We start from the raw sequence: 26,341 nt of genomic DNA, 5'->3' as shown, positions 1-26,341 counted from the left end.
TGGCAGAAGAATAAAGGTGTTCCATGGAGAGAGGGCAACTAGGAACAAAGTAATAATGGATCTGAATTATACTATCTCTTCATTGGTCTCTCATTTACTATCCCTAAAATTAAGACTCTCGGAGGGTCACATGAAGCATAACTGGGTTCTTTTAGATTCCAAGACCTTCTGGGCATGATACTAACAGAACAGTAGTAGATTACCTGAAAATTCCAGGTAATATCATGGAATTGTAAGATAGAAAATACAGAAATGGACTTTAGATAGTTCTAGTGCAAATCTCTTATTTTATCAATAAGGTAACTGAAACCAAAAAAAGGTGAAATAACTTTTCCAAAGCCACACAACTATTAGGGGTAATAGGCCTAGAAGTATTATTGCTAGGTCAAAGGTTAAGCATCTTTTAGAGTATGGCTCTGAACTGCTTTGCAGAATGGCTTAACCAATTCATAATTCCAACAGAAGAGTATTCCAATTTGTCCACAGCCCTTAAATATGCCATTTTCCCCCATCAGCTTGATGGGTTTGAGGTAGAACTTCAGAGTTATTTTAATTTGCATTTCTGTAACTATTAGAGATTTGACACATTTTTCATATGGCTATTAATGGCTTGGATTTCTTTAAATGTTCATTCCTAGGATGAGCCAAAATCTGACTCAGCATCTTCTATGCATTGCTCCTGGTTCTACACTCTGAAGTCAAGCAGAATAGTATGACCTTTTTCCATATGACCACCCTTCAAATGCTTAAAGACAGCTAAGTCTTCATCTTTGTGTTCTTCTTGGTCTCTTCCAAGTCTTCTCTTCTTTAGCTTAAACATCACCAACTCATTTACCCAATGAAGACATAACATGAGTGCAAGCCTCCTTGTTATCTTGATTGCCTTCCTCTGGAGCCATAGATTTCTTCCATAGTGTTGTTATGCTTTTCATATTTTAACCTATCCCTATAAAATTTTAACTTACTATAGTTGACCATCTTTCTGATCTACTGAGATTTTTTGGTATAATGACACTGTCATCCAAAGACTTAAATATTCCTCCCAGATTTGTGTCATTTGCAACTGTGACAAGCATGACATTTATGTCTTTATTTGAGCCACTAATAAAAAAAAATACCAAAGAGCTATCCTTGACAACTTGTGGTAACTTCAAATAATTCTGAACCCACTTAACTTTATCATTTATTGTCTCTTTATTTTATCCATAAAAATAGCATGAGAAACAAATGTTTTACTGAAATCCACGTATACCATTTCTAACTAGAAGACAAGCCCTCTGCTCTCATAAGACTAAACCACTAAAGGTTCCAATTGGAGAATATGTTGAATTCTTCACCTACATAAAGCAGACTTTTCTATTTCTTGTATTCCTTTGTCTGCATCATGGTGGAGGTGGGGGCATGGGTTCACATTCCATTATATTAATAAATCATAGTTTGTTGAGCCATTCTCCAGTTATTAAATATAGATTGTTTCTTATTCTTTGCTAATTAATTCTCTTTTAATAGGTAACATTCATGACTTCTTATTTGTCCTCATTTTCCTACTGTAAGCAGTAAACTTCTCTATTCACTACCTTGTTGCCTTTATTCCCTTAGCATTCTTCATACTGTCATTCTTCTTTGCCTCTTAGTTGTCTTCATAATTTAATCATCAAAGTGCTAAGTGTGAATATCACACAAAACTCTACTCCAAATCTTTTTTCTTTCTTCTCATTTCTATTCTTCCTTGATAATCTAATCTGTACCCATAATTTCCAATTATCCTTTCTATGTAAATGATTCCCAAATCTACACATATGTAGTTCTAATATCTCCCCAGAATTCTAGCCACATGATTTTAACTGCCTACTAATTTCACTTATATATCCTACTAGCAGATGCAGTATATTCAAAACTGCCTTCATCTTATCTTTTAAATATGTTCCTCTTCCCAATTTACCTATTTTTGTTAATGGAGTCACCATTTATTCGGCCACCTAAACTCTGGAATCATTTTTAACTCTTTCTTCTCTGTCATTCCAATATCCAATTATTTGCCAAGTCTTATCAATTTTGTCTCCAAAACATCACCAATATCTGACCCCTTTTCACCACTGATACTGCCTCTATCCCAAATAAGTCTCACCATCTCTTACAGAGGTTATCTTGAGCTATTCATTGATTTCTATGACTTCATTCTTTCCCCTCCCTACTTCTTCCTTTATACATTAGCCAAAGTAGTCTTCTTCATGCACAAATCTAATCATATCACTCTCTTCTTCAAAACTTTCAGTGATTTTATGGTCTATGGAATAAAATACAAAGTGCTTATAACCTGGCTCTTAAGGACCTTCCATAATCTCATTCCAACTCATCTTTATCATTGTATTTCATAGTCCTTCCTTTGTGGCACAAAACATTTCAGCCAAATTTCATTGAGCTGTTCTCCAAATTCACTATGTTCCCACTCTGATGAACTTCTGCATGATGGCTCCTATATATAGAATGTATTCTATTCTCCACTTGTCAAAATCCTTTTCTTCCTTTAAGATTCATTTTGAATGCCACTCCATGAAGCCACCTATTTAAAGAGAATTTTCCAGCTATATGTGTTTGTTTTCTCATTCATCAGTCATCCCTGAGTTAATCTAGCATTGATAATTATTAAAGGAGTTTTCTATGTCTGGTTAGTAAGGTGAAAGTGTACACATGAGGTGCCTTTCAGATGCATAAAAACTGAGGGTCATATCCTATAATATCATTAAACATACTTCCAGGTAGTCAATAAGCATTCATTAAGCACTTACCATGTGCCAATCTCTACTATGTGAATGCCTAAGGATACAAAGAAAGGTTGGGGAACTTATTAAGTTGATTAGAATCACCCTTAGTCAATTTCCTTTTTACTTATGCAAAAGGCATATCCCATAATACCAGGGAGTAAAAATGATTCAATTTAAAGCATATTAGGACATGGGAAGTCAGGTTATTTGACTCCCCTGCCCAATTCAATGATAACAACAAAACGGCCCCCTAGAAAATGTAATGGGAGACTAGCCGATGAGAGCAATCCTTATGAGCATACATAGACTACCTCACTCATGTAACCCAATATGGACTTTGGAGCATATTCTCTAACCGGTTCTGTTAGAACAATCACATTATTACGAGTCAGACTGTAATTGACTGCATATACAAACCTGAGGTGTGTTCAGAGGCACTAGTTAGACAGAACCAATCCCTTGATAAGGACTCTTCCCAAACTTACTGGCATTGGAGAAGGAAGATGAGGTACTTAGGACCTCCAAGTAGATATGGGCTTAAGATTCTCTCTTATCCAGAGATGGAATAAAGCCAAAATGCATACCTCTGTTGCTCTTTCTGTCTCTATTCTTTCCAGCTGTCTATTCTTTCCAGTTTCTAGATTCAAAAAAATCTTTAAAAAATCAATTGAGAAAACTACCAGGACATTTAGGATTCAAGTCTTAAGAGTGCTTGGCCCAGAATCAGGCAAATATGAGTTCAAATCCTGCTTCAGACACTTACTATATGACTTTTCCGAAGTCACTTAAATATGTTTGCCTCAGTTTCTTCCATTATAAAATGGGGACCTACCTCCCAGGGTTAATGGGAACTTAATAAATACCTTTCTTTCCTTTCTTCCAGCCAGCTCAAGATTGAGCCCCAAGAAAGAACCTTAGGGATCTATCCAAGCTATAACTGAAACAACTCATTCAGCAGATATTTTGGATTTGGGCAGAAATTGATGGGATTGATTTTAAGTCTGGACCTATCCTCCCCTGAGACTGTGGTGGTATAAGATAGAGTATATATTAGGGGGAGATGTTTATACTTTTGTTCTTGCTATATTGTTTAAATAAATGTTTCTTTATAGAAGTTAGTCGATATTAATTGGTTAGATGAAACTGAAACTGTTATCACTGATGGTTAACTATTGTAAGGAACACACTGGAATGGAGGATTAAGCCTGTAGCATTAGAGAAAGAAACCACTAATTCTTCAGGGGTTCCCACCTAAGGGAGAAATGTAGCTGCTTCATGCTGGCATCACTATAAATGAAATGTACCTAATTTTCAGTGTACCTAAGAGAAGTACTACAAGTAAGGCATTTTACATGATGGGAAGAAAAGTAATATTCAAATATGTGTGCTGCGCAAAGAATCTACAAGTAGGTTGATTTAAGAAGCTGTGGGGCTATTTTTCATATGAGTTTAAGGATTCATATGCATATTCACAAGAAATATGGTGTCCAAAACTCTTTGTTATTATATTTATTTCAATATTTTCTTTGTTCTAGACAGCATCTCTGTCTGTGATCCAAGGCCATTCCCAACAGCTTTTGTTCATGTATCCTAGCAAACTCTACATCTGGGACTTCATGGTCATTATCCTATCTTCTAAAGAAAAAAAAATGTAAAACTTGAGATTTGTCATTCATTGTGATGTGACTAATGTCCCCCTCTATGTGATAAATACAAATTAAACCTTGTTTAATGAATGCTGAGAAACCAGCAAAATGGGGATGACATTATCAAGAACACATGGGGAAGTATTTACAAGGTCAGTGCTTCTATAAAGAAAAGGTAAACTATAAGCAAGTTGGTAGAGACTGTGGATCATCACTAGTCAGAATTATGATAGAGGAAATTCACTATCAAAAGCAGGTTGCAATTAGAGGTTGCCTATGGAGGTTCTTTTCTATTCTAAGATTCTGGAACTAGCCTAGCCACCAGAAGAGCTGAGCTTTGATATTTACTGTGTGAGATTGGATAAGTCTTTACCCTTTCAAAGCTCAGTATCATTATCTACAAAACAGCCTTAAAGAGTTTCTCATTCCTTGCAAAGACCTCAGTAGAGCACTGGTTATAATACTACATTTTGCCACAAGGTGTCTCCTGCCAACCACCAGAATAGTTTGCACTGCTCTGTAGAAGTAACCCTTGGAAACTAGTAAAGAAAATCACCTATTGAATTCAACAAAATCAAACAAGAAATTGTATTGGACCTCAGGAATACAGAGGCAAAAAATAAAAATAAAAATTGCTGCCCTCAAGGAAATTACCTTCAAGTTTTATTTCTTTTTTGTGAGAATTTAGATGAGTTGATGAGTATACCTCTGAGAATGTTTAAACACAGGCATGTAGTTTTTGCTTATTGTGAGAACAATGAGGCAAAAGTCCTTATGCCTGTGTTTAACTTTATATAATGTAAACTTCACAGAGAATAAAATTTCTTCAACTCTACTCTACAAAATGACCAAATAAATTTATTTCAAAATTATTTTCAATTTGGAGGTTCATTCTTGCAACTAACAATTATGGTGGACACACTTGGGTTTTTTCTGGGGATTGCCCAAGTAAACCCAAAGACTCTCTGAGATCACAGGAGCTGAAAACAAAGTTGTTTTTTCACAAGACTATGCCTATAATTTTACCCAGTTATTCAACTTAATAAAAAAAAATTTCTCTTTCCTTTCAAGATCGAATTATTTTACTATAGAAACAGTGCAAGCATGAGGATGACAAAGGTGATAATCTGCTGAAGAAGGGATAGAGTGAGATCACTTACACATGTAGAGAGGTTTGCCTTAGTAAGGTGAAAGATGAAAGAAGAGATAGTGGCAAAAAGCATCTAGACAATAAGAAATGAGAACAAAGGAAGAAAAAGGATACTCTTGGTGAATGGTCTCAATTTTTTTCAGTAAAATTGAATGCAAGGCAACTGTGATGGTGGGGAAAAGGAGAAGCCATGGAAAATTTGAGAAGAGATGAAAAGTTTTAGAAAAGCTTCTGTGATGAGTGGGATATTGAGTTAATTAGGAAGATATAAAAGGATTGCCTTTCAGGAATGAAGACCTGGTATAAGTTTAAGATGAGAAAAAGAAATGGCAAACATGCCAGTATCTTTGCCTTTTGGCAAACCTCAAATTGGGTCATAAAGAGTCAAACCTCACTGATATGACTAAACAACATAAGGTTGAGATTATTAAAAATAATGTTCAATACATTCTAGTCTAATCTCTTTATCCTATACAATTCTGAGTCTAGCTCATTGTCCAATTATAGCATCTGTCCTAGATCAATATAATAATGTAATAGTTCACTGGAATGACCAACCAACAACATACTGTAGTGTGGACAATAGACATTTTTCATCTACCTGGTTTTTCTTTATAGCTTAAGTATATTGTGTTTGAGTAATCACAGATCTTATGAGGAAGCCCCATAGGTTTTTGGAGTATTTGGTACAATTAGCAGTGCCTCTTATTTACAAGATCATTTGGAGGATTATATCATCTACCTAAGAACTCCTCTTCAATTTTATATCCTTTACAGAACAAGGATGTGTATGATATAAGCTTTTGACAAACTTACATTTCATACTTCACATGACATTAATAATGAAAATATTCTTTGATGCAGTAATCTCTGTGATTACATTTAGTAAGAAATATTGTCTGATCTTAATACAAGGCAGAAGAGATATTATCTAGGAAATGATGATCAGAGATGAGCCAGATATATAGTAAGAGTGACAGATAGTCTAAATACTACCCCAGTCCTTATGGAATATTAAAAGATCCAGGTGAAGTAAATCAGCATATTGAGTGTTTTGTCTATGGAAAATTAAGGAAAGATATAGAGAAGAATCCCAAAGGTTGAAAAAATATGGATGGATTATGATTGTACATATGAGAGGAATACCTACATAATGAGTTCATAGATAAAGGAAAAGCACAAATCTATAATTTTAATGTAATTATTCTTTGAAATTTGTAATGAAAATGCAAAGAGTACAAATCATTATTGCTCTCTTTCATTAACTTGACTGAAAAATAAAAAGCAATTTTAGATGTTTCCAAAGTGACCAAGGTCAGAACATTCTCTTGCCATACTGAGAAAAAGACACCATAGATATAGATAGGCCAAGATTGTTGTACAATTCAGGTTGATCTCTTGAAAGTAAATCAATAAATAAATAAGCTTCATCATTAGAATGAATGTAGGCAAGGTAATCACCCTTTTCTTCTTTGTGAATAAGGAGGACATTGGTTTTCTATGTGTAATCCTAACCCACAGCCCCTTGATATGGGACTCTTCACTGGTGAAGATCAATGCCCTACCCTTGCATAAAGGGCAGAGCCAAGATGGCAAAGTGTAAGAGAAAGGAGAAAGCCATTCTTTCTTTTTAGATTCTAATTATTTCAGGTGCTTCCAGCTTCAAGAAAAAGAATGAATGATGTTAACCCCACTTAAGGTTGCTAAAGAAAAAGTAAAACTCTGAGAAGGAGCCACTATGAGAGAGAGCTACCAAACATCAAGGAGCAGATTGGGGGGTAGGGGAGAAGCTAGGGATGACTATTCTGCCTCCTTTTAAGTCACACAGACATTATCAACATGTTTCATGTGAGGATGTGAGGGACAGACTCACTACACATAATTTCTTAACAATAAAACTAAATAGACTAGAAATTGTTACATTTCCCCGTTTACCTTTCAATGAGATAACTTTTTAAAAAGATTTATTTACTATGAACATCAAATACATCCAAGCACATAAGAACAAAAATGTACATGAAATTGCAAACTTCTCTTATACTCAATGCTTTTTTAAATTGCTTTTTTAATGCTTATTAAATTGAACAAGTTAGTAACAAAATCATTTTGTTACTAACTTGTTCAATTTCCTCTTGTTTTTGCTACCTTTTTTTTTTTCTTTCTTTTCTTTCTCTTTTTTATAACTGTCACTTCCCATTTGGGGCAGCTAGGTGGCACAGTAGATGGAGGGCCAGGCTTAGAGTCGGGAAAACTCATCTTCTTCAGTTAAAATATGGGCTCAGATTCTTACTAGCTTTGTGACGCTGGACAAATCCCTTTACCCAGTTTGCCTTTTCAATAAAATTTCCTCATCAATAAAATGAGCTGGAGAAAGAAATGGCTAACTACTCCAGTATCTTTGCCAAGATAACTCCAAATAAGATAATGACCAGTCAGCCACATCTAAAATTACTGAACAACAACACTACCCATACACGCATTATCTCTCAGCCTCCAACAAAATCTTCTTCTATAATAACATATATAATATTATATATAATATATTATAACATACATATATATAAGAATAAATATAACGAAGCAAAACGATATAGCATTTTGACTATGTGTGACAATACATATCTCTTTCTGCACCCTTAGTATATTACCTCTCAAAAGATTCAGGAAAGTTAATTCCATAATCGGTTTTCTGAAATCACAATTATAACTAAGGTTAGTCATTAAGCTGGATTCTCAATTTTTTTTTCTCTTTACATTTTGAGTTGCGAACTAACTATTTAAGCAACGTTTTATCCTTGAGCTTCTTTCAAAACACATTGACAGTATATATAATGTCATAACTACATAATAAGAAAGACATGAAAACAAATGAATCTTGTGTATGTGCACACAAATGTCTATGGTATTTTGTGTCTTTCTTATTATTTACTATCATCATAAATCTTTAAAGAAATTCACAGAATCATAGAATATTACATCCCAAAAAAAACCACTGGAGATGAAAATGAAAAACTGTTATGTTGCAAAATAACAAGCCATGAGCTCCCAAGTAGCTTTAAACTTGCATAAACTATTTTCAAGCATGCTTTCTGAAATCATAAAGTTCTAAAGGTGGAAAGATTGTAGATATTATTTAATCTATTCTTTACATGAACCATTAAATCCTTTGTAATATTGCCAATGGCAGGTAAAGGCAAAGATATAATGCATCTTCAACATTGCAATGCAAGAATATTTATTAAGTTCCCACTGAGTTCAAAAGTCTGTGCTAAGTATTAGCAATTTAGTGTTCTGAGAATCTGGTGATATAATTAAGAAAACCTGATTTTACATTCAGCTTTTGACACATTGACAGACTACATCAATGGATGAATCATTTAATATCTCAATAATTTCAAGCAAGGTGACAAAATAGCTAGAGCACTGGGCCCAAAGTGAGGAAGAGTCCCCTTTCTAAGTTTAAATCTGGCCTCAGACACTTACTAACTGAGTGACCCTGGGCAAATCATTGAACCCTGTTTGCCTCATTTTCCTCCCCTGTAAAATGAACTGGAGAAGGAAATGGCAAATTACTTTAGTATCTTTGCCAAGAAAACCTCAAATGGAGTTATGGAGAGTTGAACACAATTGAACAGTAAAAACTCCAAGCAATTCTCTAATGTCATGATAAAAATGTGCATTGAGGAGAATATGAGGCACAAAGATCCAAGCCTAATTTATTTATTAGCAAGGGTAGCAGTGGCCAATAATAGGTCAATGGTCCTTCAGTGACCAAAGACACAACTTACAAGGTCCTGTGATTCTAACTAAACTAAGATTGTAATTGATCAATAAGAAAATCAAAGGATGGCTATACAGAACACTGAGTGGCAAGAAAGGTCTCATAAACCAGGGAAAATACAGAATTGAGAAACATCCTCTGGAAATCCCATGACAAATGTTATGTTGCATCAAAGAGACTCCCTGTTGAGCAAAAGTAGATTGACTCATCCACCATTCATTTTTCTTATCTCCTTCAAGAGACAGAACCAGGTTACAGCCTTAAGATTTGGGTACATAGATTCTTAGTTTATTATTTTTTATTTTATTATTAAGGCCTACATTATTTAATTAAAATATGATCCATAGGCATTAGTTTCAGTGATTAACTAAAACTCAGTTAATAATCAATAATCAATTGTACACTAAAACTACAAATTGTAGAGCTGTTATAGAAGCGCTGGAAGAGAGAATTTCCTTTCCAGGGAATTCCTCACCAATAAAATCATAGGTCAAAAGAAACAAATAAGAAACAGTAACTACCATCAAAGACTTTATATACTACAAGAAATGTAACATGTACTCTGGTAGGTAAATACAAAGTAATTTCAGGAGAAAGAAGGCGATAACAATTAAGGGCAACAGGAAAGGCATAATTTTTTTTACTTTGAAATAAGCTAAGAAATTCTATGAAGCAGTGTTTTTAGAAGGTATATAAAAATAATTATCATATTTGTATATATAATATACATATAGGAAAAATAAATATATAACTATGATAAGTACCAAATTGCAAAGTCCAAATACAAAGGACATATGAAGATGATATCCACATGTAGAGAAATAACTGATAAATACAAGTATGTATAGAATGACTTTACAAATATATATATATATATATTTATACACACACACACATACATACATATATACATACCTATTTGTGTCTCATGCTAGCCATGGGGAAAAGGGGAACATTTACATGATAACTTTATTAAATATGTAAAAAAAATCACAAGTTGTACATTAAATTTGCAGTTCCGTGTGCAATTATCTTATTATATTATAGAAATGTTTTCTTTATTCTATAAATTAGAAATTAAATTTTAAAAAAGAAGTAGTGGATGTAATAGAATGAATCCTGGGGTTTTTTTTTTGTTTGTTTTGTTTTTTTGCTTTTTAATCAGAATATCTAAGTTTAAATCCTGATTCTATCACTGAAGATCTAATCAACTTTGAGCAAGACACTTTATCTTTAAGGCTTCAATTTCTTTATCTGGAAAAAGAGTCAGGTTGTTGCCCTCCAAATTTCCTTCCAGTCCAGGCATGCTGGTAAATGTTTAACAACAGACTCTTCAACTAGTAAGGAGCTGATTATATCCCTCTCTCCACTCTAAATCTATGAGCCTTTAGATAGGAAGGAAATACCTTCCAGGAATGAGGGAACATCCTGGACAAAGGCCCAGAGATATCCCTTGTCATTTTCTCTTATAGTCACTTTCCAAAAACATTAACTTTTTAAAATCACTATTGCTAAGGTATATGTTACAGTTTTCTCTATAGCAAAATTTTTAACTACTACTTTTTATTGATAATATAGTATCTTGATATTAAATACTAAGAGACACTAGAGGGCATTATTGAGTTTTACAAAATTTTCTTTTTAGCTGAATTGCATAAATCAATTAAATTGGTATTGTGACCATCAAACCATCACCAAAAAAAAAAAAAAAAAAAAGCAAAGAGAAACAAATTTTAGCCTTAAAAAGAATTGATTTTTATTTTTAAATGTATTGACAAAATGCCAGTATGGACATTTCTTCCTCTAATTGAATATAAAGGCTTTTTGTGTTTTGTTTTGTTTTGCTTTGATTCATTTTTTTCAGGGAAGAGGTTCCCTCTTTCATTGATACCATAGATTTAGAATTAGGAGAAGGAAAAAAAAAACAATCTAGTCTAACTCCCTCATTTTACAGATGTGGAAAGTTGAGGGCCAGGAAAAATGAACTGATTTGCCAAAGACTTCACAAGTATTAACTGACGAGACTGGATTTGAATCTAGCTCCTCTGCTTCCAAATATAATACTCTTTCCATTTCCAGAATGATGCTTTCAATGTAACCATTTCAACAAATATTTATCAAAGTTTCTATTAATATGCATAATACTAACCTGGCTGTTGACAGAAATGCCAGTATTAAGAAAGGCATGGTTCCCAGTCTCAGTCTCTTATTGGGAGATGTTAGGGGTTCAGTGGAGGGAGGAACACACAATATATAATAGATTCTTCAATCTTTAAGTAAGATTGAACTTACAGCTCAATCTAATTCAGCAAACATTTATTAAAGATTAGAGGAAGAAAAGAAAAATGATAGTCTCTGCCTCCTTTACAATTTAGTGGAGTATGTGATACATACATACACACACACACCTACATATGTGTATACATACATATATACAAATATATAAAATGCAAGTTCACATAAGAAAATTGCTTGGGAGAGACCAGAAAGATAAGTGACACTGGGAAAGAGGAAAAAAATATAACTTCTGGTCACCTTTTAGAACATGAAACCTTAAAAGCTTCAGCTTTCTCTGATGATATCCTCCAGGTTGGCCAAATCATGAAAAACATATTTAAACATTACTTGTATATACAAACATTTGTTTTTCTTTTATTATCCATTTCTTTTCACCAAAAACTACCAAGATTTGCCATGTCCCTGCCTTCCAATCATTTAGCATCCATTTCCTTGCAACCTAACTAATTCTCCTTTTTCTGTATATTACTCTGACATATGCTGACTATGTGACCTTAGGCTAATCATTTAATCTCTAAAGTCTTAAAGGCAATTCTAAACCTATAAGTTATAGAATAGTGCTTATTTGTAAAGGAAGTTTGCCTAACCAGGAGTTTCCTTCACCAAAGAAATAACAAATCTGGAGATATGCACTCATATGTTCATTCCATATATACATACATATATAATGTTGCACAAACATACATATATTTGCATTACTAAAGATTCTTCTTACCACGTTCCTATTTTAATACAGTTAAGTACTATAATAACTCAGTGATATAATGGATATAATGCTGAGTTTAGACACGGGGAGATCTGAGTTCAAATCAAGTCTCAGACTATTTATATGATTTTAGGTAAATCAGTTACCCTGTTTGCTTGCCTCAGTTTCTTCAACTATAAAATGAGGATAATAATAGTATCTATATCCCAAAGTTGTTGAGATAATATTTATAAAGCCCATAGTACAGTACTTGGCCAATAGTAGGGACTATATACATGCTATTTGTTGCAATCATTTACTTTCATTTGTCAGGAATAACATAAAGCTTCAGGATTCACATCCTAAATTCTGATCATCAGAGAAAGATGAGGTTTTTAAGATCTCGAATTCTAAAAGATGACCAGATGTTGTAAGTATCAGTCTATAACAGGAAGCTCCCCACCCACTCAAAATGTCAAGCTGAGTCCTGAGCAGGCTTCCCTTTCCCATTTCCTTTTTCCCCTCTCTCTAATTTTTTTTTTTCTTCAGAAACTATTCAAAAAGCTGTGCCAAAACCATCTTCCTCTATTGTTGTGCTGATGACATCATTCCATTCAATCCTCCTCCCCTCCCCCCTATCTTCTGCCTCATAATAAAAATTGACCCTTATTTTTAGGGATTGCCATAGTTAATGCAATGTGACCCTACCACTACCATCCCCAGGTTAAATTATTTTTCTTTTGCTTTCTAATTCTTTTCAGTGAGTTCTACCAAGATTTGACAAGTCTTGGGCTTCCACTGATTCAGCGTCTATTTCCCTTGAATTCTAATTAGAGAGTCTTCCTATTCTGGTATAGCAAGCTGGTTCCATTCTCTGAAATCAATCTTGTTGGTTTATTAAGTCATTCATTCATTCAATGAGCATGAATTAAACAACTTCTTTTAAGCTATATAAAATTAAATTAAATGAGCATTATTAAAAGTCTCCTATATATAAGGCACTAAACTAGGTATTGATTATCCATCCATAATTCAAAAAACAGCTATTCTCTTCAAAGAGTTATGGTTTTGTTCTGAAAAAAAATTTGATAAGAAAACAGACAAGATTAATCCTTAAAAAGGGAGGAAAATGGGAAACAATTCAAAATAACCTTAGAATGATAATAACAATAGCTGGCATTTATAAATCACTTTAAGGTTTATGAAGTACTTTATCTAGAATATCTCATGATGGTACTGTTTTAGATCAATTATAACTATAATTCCATCTACTTAGTCTTATGTGGATTGTAAACAACTAAAAATTTCCATTTTCTATCTATTTTAACATTAATGGAAAAGCTACAAAACTATTATTATTTACATTAACACATTTCTTCTAAACAAAACTAAAACTTTCAAAAGCAATTGGGGGGTGGAGTGGGGATTCATAAGACTTTATGTCTTTGAAAATTGCTAGCACTTGTAAAGCATGCAAAGGAAATTCTGCCATACCAGCAGGTACAAACAAAGACTGGAAAAACGCAGGAAAGACAGACAAGTTTGTTTTTACACATTAAGCCAGACACTAAGATAAACCTTTAAAAAAAGGATGTGGGGGGAGATCACCTTATTGTGGATTGGAAATCCCTCTAGCTATAGAACTATGATCCATTCCCATACCATCTCTAAGTCTGTGTTCTTATCTGTAAGATGTGAATAAGAATGAATAATTTTCTCCTAGAATTCTTGCTAAGTCCTACCCAATCATGCCTGACTCTTCATGACCCCATTTAGGTTCTTGGCAAGGACACTAGAGTGGTTTACAATATCCTTCTCCAGCTCATTTTATATTGCTATTAAGTGTTTGAAGGCAGATTTGAATTCAGAAAAAAGACTCTTCCTGATTCCAAACCTAGTGCTCTATCAACCACCTAGCTCCCTATTTTGCAGCTTGGTGGATAGAGTGCCTGGCCTGTAATCAGGAAAACCAAAGTTCAAATTAGTTTTCAGACACTTACTAGCTATGTGATCCTAAGCAAGTCACTTCATCCTGTTTGCCTCTGTTTCCTCATCTATAATATGAACTGGAGAAGGAAAAGGCAAATCACTTCAGTGTCTTTGCCAAGGGAAAAAAAAAATATATAGATAGATAGATAGATAGATAGAGATATATAATATGTATATTTATGCATATATTATATGTATATTTATACATATATAATATGTGTATTTATACATATATAATATACATGCATATATATGTGTGTGTGTGTGTGTATATCTTGTTTATTTTTTGAATGTTGGTCCCATGCAATTTAATAGGGATTAAATTGTAAACTTCTTAAGAGCAGAAAGTAACTTGTGGCTTTCTTTGGATTCCCAACACTTAGCACAGTACTTGACACACTTAGGTAGGTATTTAATAAATGCTTTTGACTGGCTGATTGAGAGCTAGCCAAAGAAAAATCTAAGAACATGATTTTAAATACAACATATATAAATCTTAGATATAGATTTAGAGCATTGTATAGCAACAGTGAATAAAAGTACTATTCAGAACTGAATTTATGATTTAGACTATAATATTTTATAGATAGTCCAATCTGGGCAAATTTCTTAGCCTGTTTGGTTGTCTGTTAAGGAGAGTAATAAAACTTCACAGCTTTATTGTGAAAGTCAGATGAGAAATTGTTCTTAAAGCTGTAAATTGACTTGTAAATATAAAATTAATTATTATTATTCTTTGATGTCTAAAAGTATATAGCTTGTTAATAAAAGATAATTATAGAAAAGAAAAAGCACTAATAATTTGGAGGCATCAGGAAAGACTTTTTGGTGTTGGAATGAAATGAGAAACACAAGGGTCACTTGATAATTAACAAAAGGATGTTTACTTAGAAAACACAGAAAGGATATTCAATAAATAGCACTTAGCATATTAGCACTTAGCTTTGATATTAGTTTACATCCCTTTTTCACCATATGAAAATGCATCTGGTCATCAGGGCAAAGTGTGGTGATTCACTTCATCTTGACATATCTGCCCAGGTTAAAGGATCCAGACTCCACATGATTAGCATTTTTATGTTCTTAGATGACCAGGATGCTATACAGATAGTATATGAAAAGAGAATTGGAAGGTTTTTGCAAATGGTATTCTACAACATGAGAATCAAGATAGAGTAGTAAATTGAGGACTCTCCTAAAAGTCAGAAAGGCCTGGGTTCAATTTGGCTTCCAGTATATACTACAAGATAAACCCTCTATAATTTCTTTCTGTATTCTATCCTATAAATTATAGACAAGTTGATGTGCATTGGTGGAAATAATTTTTACACAAGAAATCCTCTTCATGATAACAAAATCTCAGATTTTTTGTTTGTGAGAGAGAAATTCAGTCACAAACTACATCTTTCTAGTCACACAGTTGACAGAAAAATATAAGATCCTACTATGCTTGTTAAAATAGATAAAGAAATTTGATTCAGTACACTAACCTTCCCTTGAAGATTCTCTTCCAGTGAGATAGCTCCCCTAAATAAGTCAAAATTATGTAAAATTCCCTTCAAGATGTAACAACTGACAACTTTGATGTCCCTTTAATTATATATATCAAGCAAAGTTTGAAACAGAAAGGTGTGTGTTTGCCTAAGATATTTGCTGCTATTATGGTGGAGATTTAGTACAAAGTCCAAGACCAAGCCAGATGGCAAGGTCTTCCAGATACTCCTATTTGTGAATGACATTTGTATTTCCTGGATCAAAAATGGGAATTCTGTAGGACTTCCTAAATACAATCCATAACCATTTAAATTGTTTACCTACCTGCTCACGTGTTAAAAATCAAGTGAATAAAGGATGGTACAGTGGAGTACCAAAGGTACTAGCCAAAGAATTTAAGGTCATATCCTGTCTCTACTATAATCTGTGTGAATTTGGGTAAGTCACTTAACCTCAATTTTCTCATCTACAAAAAGAGAGGAGTAAAATAAATGGCCCTAAGGGGCTCTTTGCAACTCTAAAATATGATTCTATAGATGCCTATTGTCTGGATTACAATGTGCCGTAGATAAACCTAAAGGGTTACTCTATTTGTGTGGAGAAGGACAGGGAGTATGAGAGAGTGAGACAGAGACAGAGACAGAAAGATGAGAATCAGTTGTCTTTGGGAAAATGTCTAAATTTCTCTCTGGGGGGAGAAAAGGCATATTTTAATATCAATACTCTTCTGATGGTACATTATGGTTATGTCATGTGGTATGTCAATCTGTGAAGCATTAAACTTAAGTATAACTCAAAGTAAATATGAGTAGGTTGCAACACAAAACCAAGGAAGAATTACTTGAAGGAAAAAATATTATCAGAGAGATGTATAACACTTAAGAAGGTGGATGAGTCACATAAGAAGAGTGAAGAAAAGTTATTTAATGTCCCTGTGTTCCTTCAGTATTTTAACACTAAGAAAAATGAGAAAAGGCTCTTCGCATGTTAAATGGATCACCTATGGAAGATTCTCAGCAGCAGCGGGGACTAGTCACACTGTATTAGAAAGCATTAGGATTCAACATTGCAGGATGTACCCACATCAGTGAGATCACAGATTTAATTATCAAAGTAGTGGTAGTGAACAATTAGTAGTGCTAAATTGGTAGTTGACTGAATATTTAAAATGGTGTTTACCACTTTTATTATATGATACTCAAAGACATTTAGTACTAACAAGGAAAGAAAATAACATTTGAATAGACAGAAATGATAAAGTACTTCTCTTTAATAAAGATGATGTGATAAATTCAATAGCAGACTTGTGGTCTATTAACATGATATTTCAATTAACTCTGAAGTTCTTTACACACAAAATATATCATAACAAAGTATAGTTTAGAAAAAATGTATCATCTCATTTAAACTAAGTGTACAGCATATAGTCTAGAATTAATCTTCCAATCTATCATTTCAATAGCAGATTTGGGTTGGAGTTAGGGAGCAGGAAGAAGTTGCTACTTCCTTAATTTGGGTTTTAAGGGACTTTGAGAGATCAGGATATATCTTTTAAATGTTATAGATCATAAGCCCCCATCAATGTACTTCTCTTTTATGATTATCGATTTTTAACAATTAGTCAGCAGATTCGATTAACTTTTAGACTGGAATATTTTACTAAGATTTTATAGTAATAATGGTGAGTACATAACATTCTCTCATCCCAACCTGCTCCAAGCCCATCCCCAAAAAAAACAATAACTCTGCAGCACGTTCTCTTATCAGCACATAACAGAATCGAAGGGAACTGTTTGTTCTCTTCTTTAAGTTTCTACAAACTCAAATACCTAGTTTCCAAATTTTCCTTTTATTTTACAGAAGAACCTTGGACTCCTTAGCTATTACAAAAGCATTGCACTTATGTGCAACATCACCTTACTTCATCAAAGTTCAACAAGCACTTCTTGTACCTAGCCTAAGACCTTCATTGATTAATTCAAAAGAAGTTTTATCACCCGCTTGATTCAGATGAGCACTTTAAGTGGAAGAGGGATGACTGAATCTGTAGAGATGATAAAAAAAAAAAACTTTTAAATGGAATGATTGATTCAATTGACACTCCATCCTTATAGGTGGCATTTCATAGAACAAAAAGAATTCTCAATAAATCTATTTTTCTTTACTACTTTGTACTTGAAGTTTGGGCTTTTGAGTTCTCATATAACACATCCATGAGGTAAAAAGATAGGACACAATGGATAGAATGCTAGATCTGAATTTAGGAAGAACTGATTCAAATCTGGCCTAAGATAGCTTTGTGTTACTGGGCACGTCAGTTAACTTCCACTTGTATCAGTTTCTTCATCTGTAAATCAGAAAAATAATAGTTCTTGTGAGGATCAAATGAGATACTATTTTAAAGTACTAAGCACAGTTACTAGCACTATATAAATGTTAGCTAATATTATTATTATCATCATTATTACTACTGCTTTTACCTATTTCCAACAGGGTTGTTGTGAGAATTTAATGAAATAACATGTAAAGCAAACTTTAAAGTACTACATAATTGTTAGCTATTGGACATATCTCAAAATAAAATGCCAGTGTACCATCAAACCAGAATTTTCTGGCATTAGAAATAGTAAAGTATTTGATAATACCATTGCACATACACAAAGTATGCTCAGTCTTTCACATTCTTAGTTCCAGTTCTGAATAGCATGAGTTCTGCAGTTTTGCTAGTCTAGAAAATGGAGAGTTAGGAACATATGATTTTGACCAATATACTCATTTTATCTATAGCATCCTTAGAAATCTGACATTGTTTGGATCTATATTCTATTACTCATGAACAACCCCCCGCCTTTTTTTTTTTTTTTTTGCTTTTTGCTGAGACAATTGGGGTTAAATGACTTGCCCAGAGTCACACAGATAGGAAGTGTTAAGTGTCTGAGACTAGACTCAGGTCTTCCTGACTTCAGGGCTGGTGCTCTATCTATTGAACCACCTAGCTGCTCTAAAAGCCCCTTTCTTTCTAAATCTAGAGTAGCCAGAGTTACCCACATGACTTCAGAATAATACAAAAAAAAAAAAAAAAACATTTACTTAAAATAAAAAGGCAAGGTAAATAACTAGAAAATTACAATCAACAGCAAACACTCACTACCCATTTCCCAAAACTACCTCCTCCCACCGCACACTGCAGGAGTTGCATACAAGCCACTGACTATTGGGTGTTAAAAATAAGCCTCCAGAGCAACCTCTGCTTAGTCACTTCAGCACAACATCAACCTAGAAAACCTGGGATATGTTAGCTTCTATGAACCATATCAACATAAGTATCCTGGCTTCCTGGCACAACAGCAACCATATGATCTCAGAAACTCGAGGCATATATTGAGAGTGCTACTTCTCACTGTTGTCATCACAATCCATACAAAATGCTAATCATAACAGACATAAACCTGGAAGGGATCTCAGAGGTTACATAATCCAATCTCCCAGTATAAATCACATTTTGAAAACTGAGGTCCAGGAAATTTAACTGACATGTCCAAGATTACAAAAGTCACAAGGATCAGAAATAGAATTTGAACCCAGGTGAAATGACTCCAAAGCCTATTTTCCTTTTACTATTCAAGCCTGGCTTCTAGATCATAGCTATCATTTTCTTCTTTCTTCATTTAATTTCATTCCTTTCATTTGAATGTCCTTGTCTCCCCTCTCTCTCAAAACATTAGGCCAATCTCTCCCATTCCCTATTATAACAGCTTTCTTCCAATTAGAGTTGGTGCTAGAGCATGTTCAGACTTGCTGTCCTTGGCACAAACTTAGAGAGGATGGTCTCCTTTCTATCTGTAAGTACACAAAAGCCATACCTACAAGATGTATAACTGTATTACATAGAGCAAAGTTAACATCAGAAAGAAAAGGAAAGACACAAAGAAGGAAGGCTTTTGTTATTATTTTTATCATCCTAGGTTCACTCTTTATTTTAAAATTCCTTTTCACAATTCTATGATATCTAGGAAAAAATAGAATTCAATGAAAACTATTAGGCATTCTTTAGCCAAATTTAGGCTCATCTAAGGTTGGACTCTCAGAATAAGGACTGAAAGAGACTTAGAGATATAGGATTTCCTACTTTTTCAGTTAAGCTGAGACAAAAAGGAGACAAAAAGTAATTTGCCCAATGTACCAATACTGATAAAGAGAGCTGACACTTAAACCCATGTTCTTTCCTTCCAAATTCTAATTTCTGTACCATGCTGCCTTAGAATAAGCTTTAGTTGACCAAAATGATGAAAAGTAGGATAATGGTGGGTGAATGACACTTTAACACATGAATGTCTTCATATTTTTTTGTTGTAAATTTAGCCCAAACTCAAGCGTATTTAAGTAAGATCTCATTGGTAGAGATCAATTACTTTGATACTCCTTCTCTATGTTGAAAGAGTAGTTATTGAGTACTTGGAGAAGAAATCTTACTTTTTTTAGCTCATGGTTTTGAGAGAGGAGGTAAATAACTCCAGATTCTCTTCAATGAAAAAAATATTCCATGAAGAAGCTAACATGTAGAGAAACTGGTACTTCTATCATGATCTTATCCCCAGCTTAACCCACAAGAAAATGAAGAGAATTTTCCTTCCCAGGAGAACTAGAACTCTTAATTCTCTCACTTTTAGTGAGATAGTTCATTCACTACCTGTATCTTCTGGAAAAATCTAACCTGCATAAATTCTCCTATTTTTCTTTGCTTTCAGCTTGGGAAATTGAATTTATTTGCTATTTGCTATGCCCCAGATTACATAAGAAATAGTTGAACCTCACCTGATCTTTGCAATCTAATATAGCAGTGAGGGAGAGGAGGATGTTGTTTATAATTTGTGACCCAGAAGAATGGGAGAAAAGCCCTTTTAAGGACTACCCTCTATCATTTCTCCCACCATATCAGTATTTATTACTTTTCTAATATTTTCCATCAACACATCCAATATTATGGTGTCAATAGAATTTTCTTGACAACCCTGAAATCACATTGCAATAAACTTAAGCATAGGCCCAGCTGTGAATGGACCTGATTATTTTGTAGGACGAAAGAGGCATCCAAGGACTAAGGATCCTAGAATTTGTAGTGCAGAGTTTCAGTAGGTTTTTCCCTACTCTCGAAAGAGATGAGACATCACAACATTTGGAATAAACCAGATGGAGTTAAGTTGGCATAGAAAAATATTTTTATTGGACTGGTAAGAAAGATATGAAGAGATTGAGGAGAAGGACAGAGCAAGAGAGAGGGATAGACATTGGGTCCCTGCAGGTTTGTGGTATGTGTCCTGAGACAGTGGACGAACATAACAGCTCAGCTGGATGATAAACTAGCTTCCAAGTCAAAGCAAGTAGAGAATCATTTACTAAACACTTACTGTAAGCCAGGTTCTGTGTTAAGAACTGAGGAAATAAAGGCAAAACAGCTTTTACCTTCATAGACTTCACATTTAATGGGGGAAAGACTATGTAGATATGAATAAAGGGTAAATTGGAGGAAATTTCAGAGACAAGGCTCTAACTTTTGGCAGAGTGGAGACTGAGTGAGAACTGAAATAAGCAGCATAACTGTGGCACTACTCCAATATCACTTATCTTGATTTTGCCTTGCTCCTGGACTCTGATGACTAGAGGAGACAGTGAGGCGGATGACTTTGCATGGTTCTGGATTTAAGTAATTCAGAGCTATGCAAAGTCATCAGCCTTACTTAAATACAATCCATGAGCAAGTTAAGACACCACCTTCATGATGTCATTGGTCCTCTGAGAACAAAGGAAAACAACAAAAATGGTTATGGCTCTTCAAAATTTGGCAATCTCAGACAGAGATTTACCAATAGCAAGCAGGCCTTAGGACAGAGTCATCCTTACTAGGGTAAGGTAGCTGGTATGAAAATGGTACAGAAGAGGAACTGTCATAGTTTATTGAGTAAAGGTCTCACTTTACTGCATATAAAGATCATAACTGGAGGGAGGATGGACTTGATCAGAGCAGAAGATATTTTAGAGAGGGATACCAGCCTGGAGAATATTGCAATAATCCAAGTTTGAAGTGTTAAGGCGCCAGCGTGGCAGAAGAATCAAAAGAGCAAAGGAATATATACAAGAGATGATATAAAGGTAAAAATGGCAGATTTTGACACAGATTGGATATGATGGTGGTGGTGAGTGAGAGTGAGGAGTTGAGTATGATCCCTAGACTGCAAGCTTTGATGACTAGGAGGATGGTAGTGCTTCTCATAGTTATAAAAAGTTTAGAAGAGGGGAAGGATTGAGGGAAAAGATATATTACATTTTAGACATGCTGAGTTTAAGACACTGACCAGAAATAGAGTTCAACATGTACATTGAGCAGTTAGATTTACTATAAAAGAGACTGGTAGGAGAGAAAGCAGTGTCACAGCTAGAAGAGAGAATATTCAAGAGAAGGGAGTGCTTGACAATGTCAAAATCTTCGGAGAGGTTTAGAAGGATAAAGATTAGACAATTAAGAAATCAATGAGAACTTTGGAGAGGGCAGTTGCAGTTGAATGATGAGATCAGAAGCCAGACTTCAGAGTTAAAAATAGATTGAGAGGAAAGGAAATACAGGCACAAATTGTAGATGACTTTTTCAAGGAATTTAGGCACTAAAGGGACAGAGATAGAAGACAGTAGTTAGCAGGGATGGACAAATAAAGTGAGGGTTTTTTGAAGATGGAAGGATACACGAGTCTGTGGGGAGGTAGCAAGAGAGGCTGCAAGTTGATAGGAGAGAGTTAGGTTTACCTTAATGAGGAGGAGAATAAAATTAGGGTTTAAGGCAGAAGGAAAGATAGAATGATAAAAGATTATCAACACATAAGTGAATTTCAGAGTTCATGAACAAGAAAATGACATACTTGTGGGTTGATAGCCAGATCAAGGATATAACTGTCTCTATAAGTAGCTTAGAGTAAAAAGTAGGTCATAGGAAGTAAGAAAACTGAGGAGCTGAGAAGTTAGGATATTTGAAGTCCCCTTTTATGAGTTCATAAGTTGAAAAGGAGCTGGGGGCGGGGTGGGAGGGATGGGGGAGGAACTATGTTCCAGACATTGAACTCAATAGAGAAGGAAAGAGAATATTATCTGAAGTAGATGAAGAAATCTACTAGATCCTGATTGGATGCTAAATATGAACTGAATGAATTTCAGAGGAGAATTAGTGAGTGACAGTAGGAGAAAGTAATTCTGGAAGTAACAGTGGGGAGCAAGAAGTATTCTAAGTTTCTTATCTTGACCAGTGAATTGGGATGTAGGGAGGAGATAATAGAGGGAGATTGCAAGTGAAAGTTCAACTAGTACTATAAAGTGTGGCCAAGTATGCTATGTTATCAGGAAGAAACAGATTTCAGAAGACAGAAGGAATAAGAAAGGAAAAAACTTTAAGATGAAAGCAAGTTTGCTATCTGTGGAGCACACTATTGAGCAATGAGATTAAGAAGATTATAGTGACTGATGAGAAATCCATCGAGTGATGTTGGTGATTAGAGTATTCAAGATCGTCCTTCAATGTCCAACCAAAGATCTAGATCTAAAAATAACACAGGGCATGTGGAAGACAGGTGGGCTGCCTCTATCTCTGACTATTGAAGGACTTCCTGAGAAGTCCTGGCAGGAACACAGAGGCCATTCAAGAGTGGTCCAGATCTGAGGCAACACAAATGCTTCCAGAGAAGACATTGGCCAAAAGCATTTAAGAATTAAAGAAACTCTAGAAAAAAATTTTCTTTTCGCAGCATTGCCATTTCCATGACTGGCTGCTTACCTGGGTTCCATTTATGATTTGTCCTATGTTTTACATTGTTCCTTTATTCCAATTTTGTTTTCCCTAACAGAAAAAAAAAAAAAAAGTGATGGACTATGAAAGTTGTATATTGTATTTTTGTACGTTGGCAACATAAAGAGCAAATTAATAAGCATACTTTTAGGGCTGTTTGTGAGAATCAAATGAGATAATATATATAAAGTGATTAGCACAGTGCCTGCACAAAGTGATACTATTGAAAGATTTATTTCCTCTCACTCTCTGAAATAAAGTTTACACAGGATTAATGATAAGGCAATCAACCCAGTATCTGTCCAATTTTTAGGGAATCTCTCCCTAAAGTGGGAGCTACAGAGTTATGTAATTATTTACTAATAATCTGATAAACCTCCCATCTGGCAGAACTTGAAACTAAACCTGGGGCTCTCCTTTTTGTCCCTAGACCATTCAAGTCATTCATTGTACATAATTAGAGCAATTCACATTGAAAATGAATACTTGGGCAATTTAACTAAATAGACTCAGGGAATGCCTTGTCTATTATTTGAATAGCACATAGCACTTGGCACATAGTAAAGATTTAATAAGTATTTTTTAACTCACTAACTGACATCACTTCAAAGAAAATATAAAATTTAACAGAATACAGTCTCTAGAGTAACTTAAAGAAATTAGCTATTGTAGAGACAGTAAACAAATATTTTTAGTTTCAAAGTTTTCAAATAAAATCTCTATCCAAACAATGGCTCCTTAAAATAAAAAAAAAAGCCACTTAATATTAACAATCAATAATAAATACTTATTATGTGCAAGGCATTGTGCTAGGCTGCTGAATATACAATTAATATAAACCACATCTTTAAGTCCATGTCTTTTAAAAAAGAAATCCACACCTGATTTTCTCCTGGTTTTCTTCCATTTTCTTTAGTTAATTCCCTTTTGGATCAACTAAATTATAACAGGAGACTTCACAGATCATATAGAATATATACTGCCTGAGTCATATATTTTTTGCAGAGTTGTTCAACCAAGCATTAATCAAGACTCTCTGCTGAGTGCTAGGAATACAAAAACAAAAGTAAAAGTATTTTGGGAGGTAGGGGTGTGTGTGTGTGTGTGTGTGTGTGTATCTGGATGGGGATGGTAGGTATAATTATCAACTATGTGTGTGTGTTTGTGTAACAATACACAAAATATATACAAAGTAACTGTAGGAAGGAGAGAAGCACTAGCAGGTGAAGAGATCAAGACAGACAAGATTTGGAGGAGGTAGAGATGCTCAGAATTGGAATTGAAGATGAAAAGAGATTCCATTTTAGATGTGAGGGTAGATTACAAAAGATATGGAGACAGGTCATCTAAGGTTGTGTGTGGAAAACAGCATGAAGACCAGTTAGGCTGGACCACAGAATGTAGGAAGGGAAGCAAAGTGTAAAAAACCTGGACAGGTAGTATAGAACCTATGAAGGTTGACTGCTTTATTCAATAAACCAGGATAAATGCTTCTCTAGGTATATAAAAAAGATTTGCTGCTCGAATAAACCTGAAATGGTGGCATATCATGCAGTCTCAATAAGGATCCTTAACTTTCTTTTAATCATGTATCATTTTGACAGTGAAACCCATGGAACCCTTCTCAGAATAATGTTTTTAATGCACAAAATAAAATACACTATATTACAAAAAAATTATATTGAAATATAGTTTCCAAAATATTTTTCAAAAAAAATGTATAGGCTCCCTGAAATCTACACTTAAGGGGTCCATGGACTCCAGGTTAAGAATCCTATTGACAGGGAAAGAAAATGCGGAATATTGGAGGGGATGTGAGAAAACAGGGACACTCATACATTGTTGGTGGAATTGTGAACACATCCAGCCATTCTGGAGAGCAATTGGAACTATGCTCAAAAAGTTATCAAACTGTGCATACCCTTTGATCCAGTAGTGTTATTCCTGGGCTTGTATCCCAAAGAGATACTAAAGAAGGGAAAGGGACCTGTATGTGCCAAAATGTTTGTGGCAGCCCTCTTTGTAGTAGCCAGAAACTGGAAACTGAGTGGATGCCCATCAATTGGAGAATGGCTGAATAAACTGTGGTATATGAATATTATGGAATATTATTGTTCGGTAAGAAATGACCAACAGGATGATTTCAGAGAGGTCTGGAGAAACTTACATGAACTCATGCTGAGTGAAATGAGCAGGACCAGGAGATCATTATACACTTCAACAACAATACTATATGATGATCAATTTTGATGGATCTGGCCATCTTCAGCAATGAGATGAACCAAATCAGTTCCAGTGGAGCAGTAATGAACTGAACCAGCTACACCCAGCGAAAGAACTCTGAGAGATGACTAAGAATCATTACATTGAATTCCAATCCCTATATTTTTGCCCGCTTGCATTTTTGATTTCCTTCACAGGCTAATTGTACAATATTTTAGAGTCCAATTCTTTTTGTACAGCAAAATAAGAGCTTGGACATATATACTTACTTTGTGTGTAATTTATACTTTAATATATTTTAACATGTATTGGTCATTCTGCCATCTAGAGGAGGGGGTGGGGGGAAGAAGGGGAAAAATTGGAACAAAAGGTTTGGCAATTGTCAATGCTGTAAAATTACCCATGCATATAACTTGTACATAAAAAGCTGTTAAAAAATAAATAAATAAATAAATTTTAAGATGCTTGGGAAAAAAAATCCC

This window comes from Antechinus flavipes, chromosome 1, assembly GCF_016432865.1.
Source record: "Antechinus flavipes isolate AdamAnt ecotype Samford, QLD, Australia chromosome 1, AdamAnt_v2, whole genome shotgun sequence".
Classification (NCBI taxonomy): Eukaryota; Metazoa; Chordata; class Mammalia; order Dasyuromorphia; family Dasyuridae; genus Antechinus; species Antechinus flavipes.
This window is presented reverse-complemented; position numbering follows the sequence as displayed.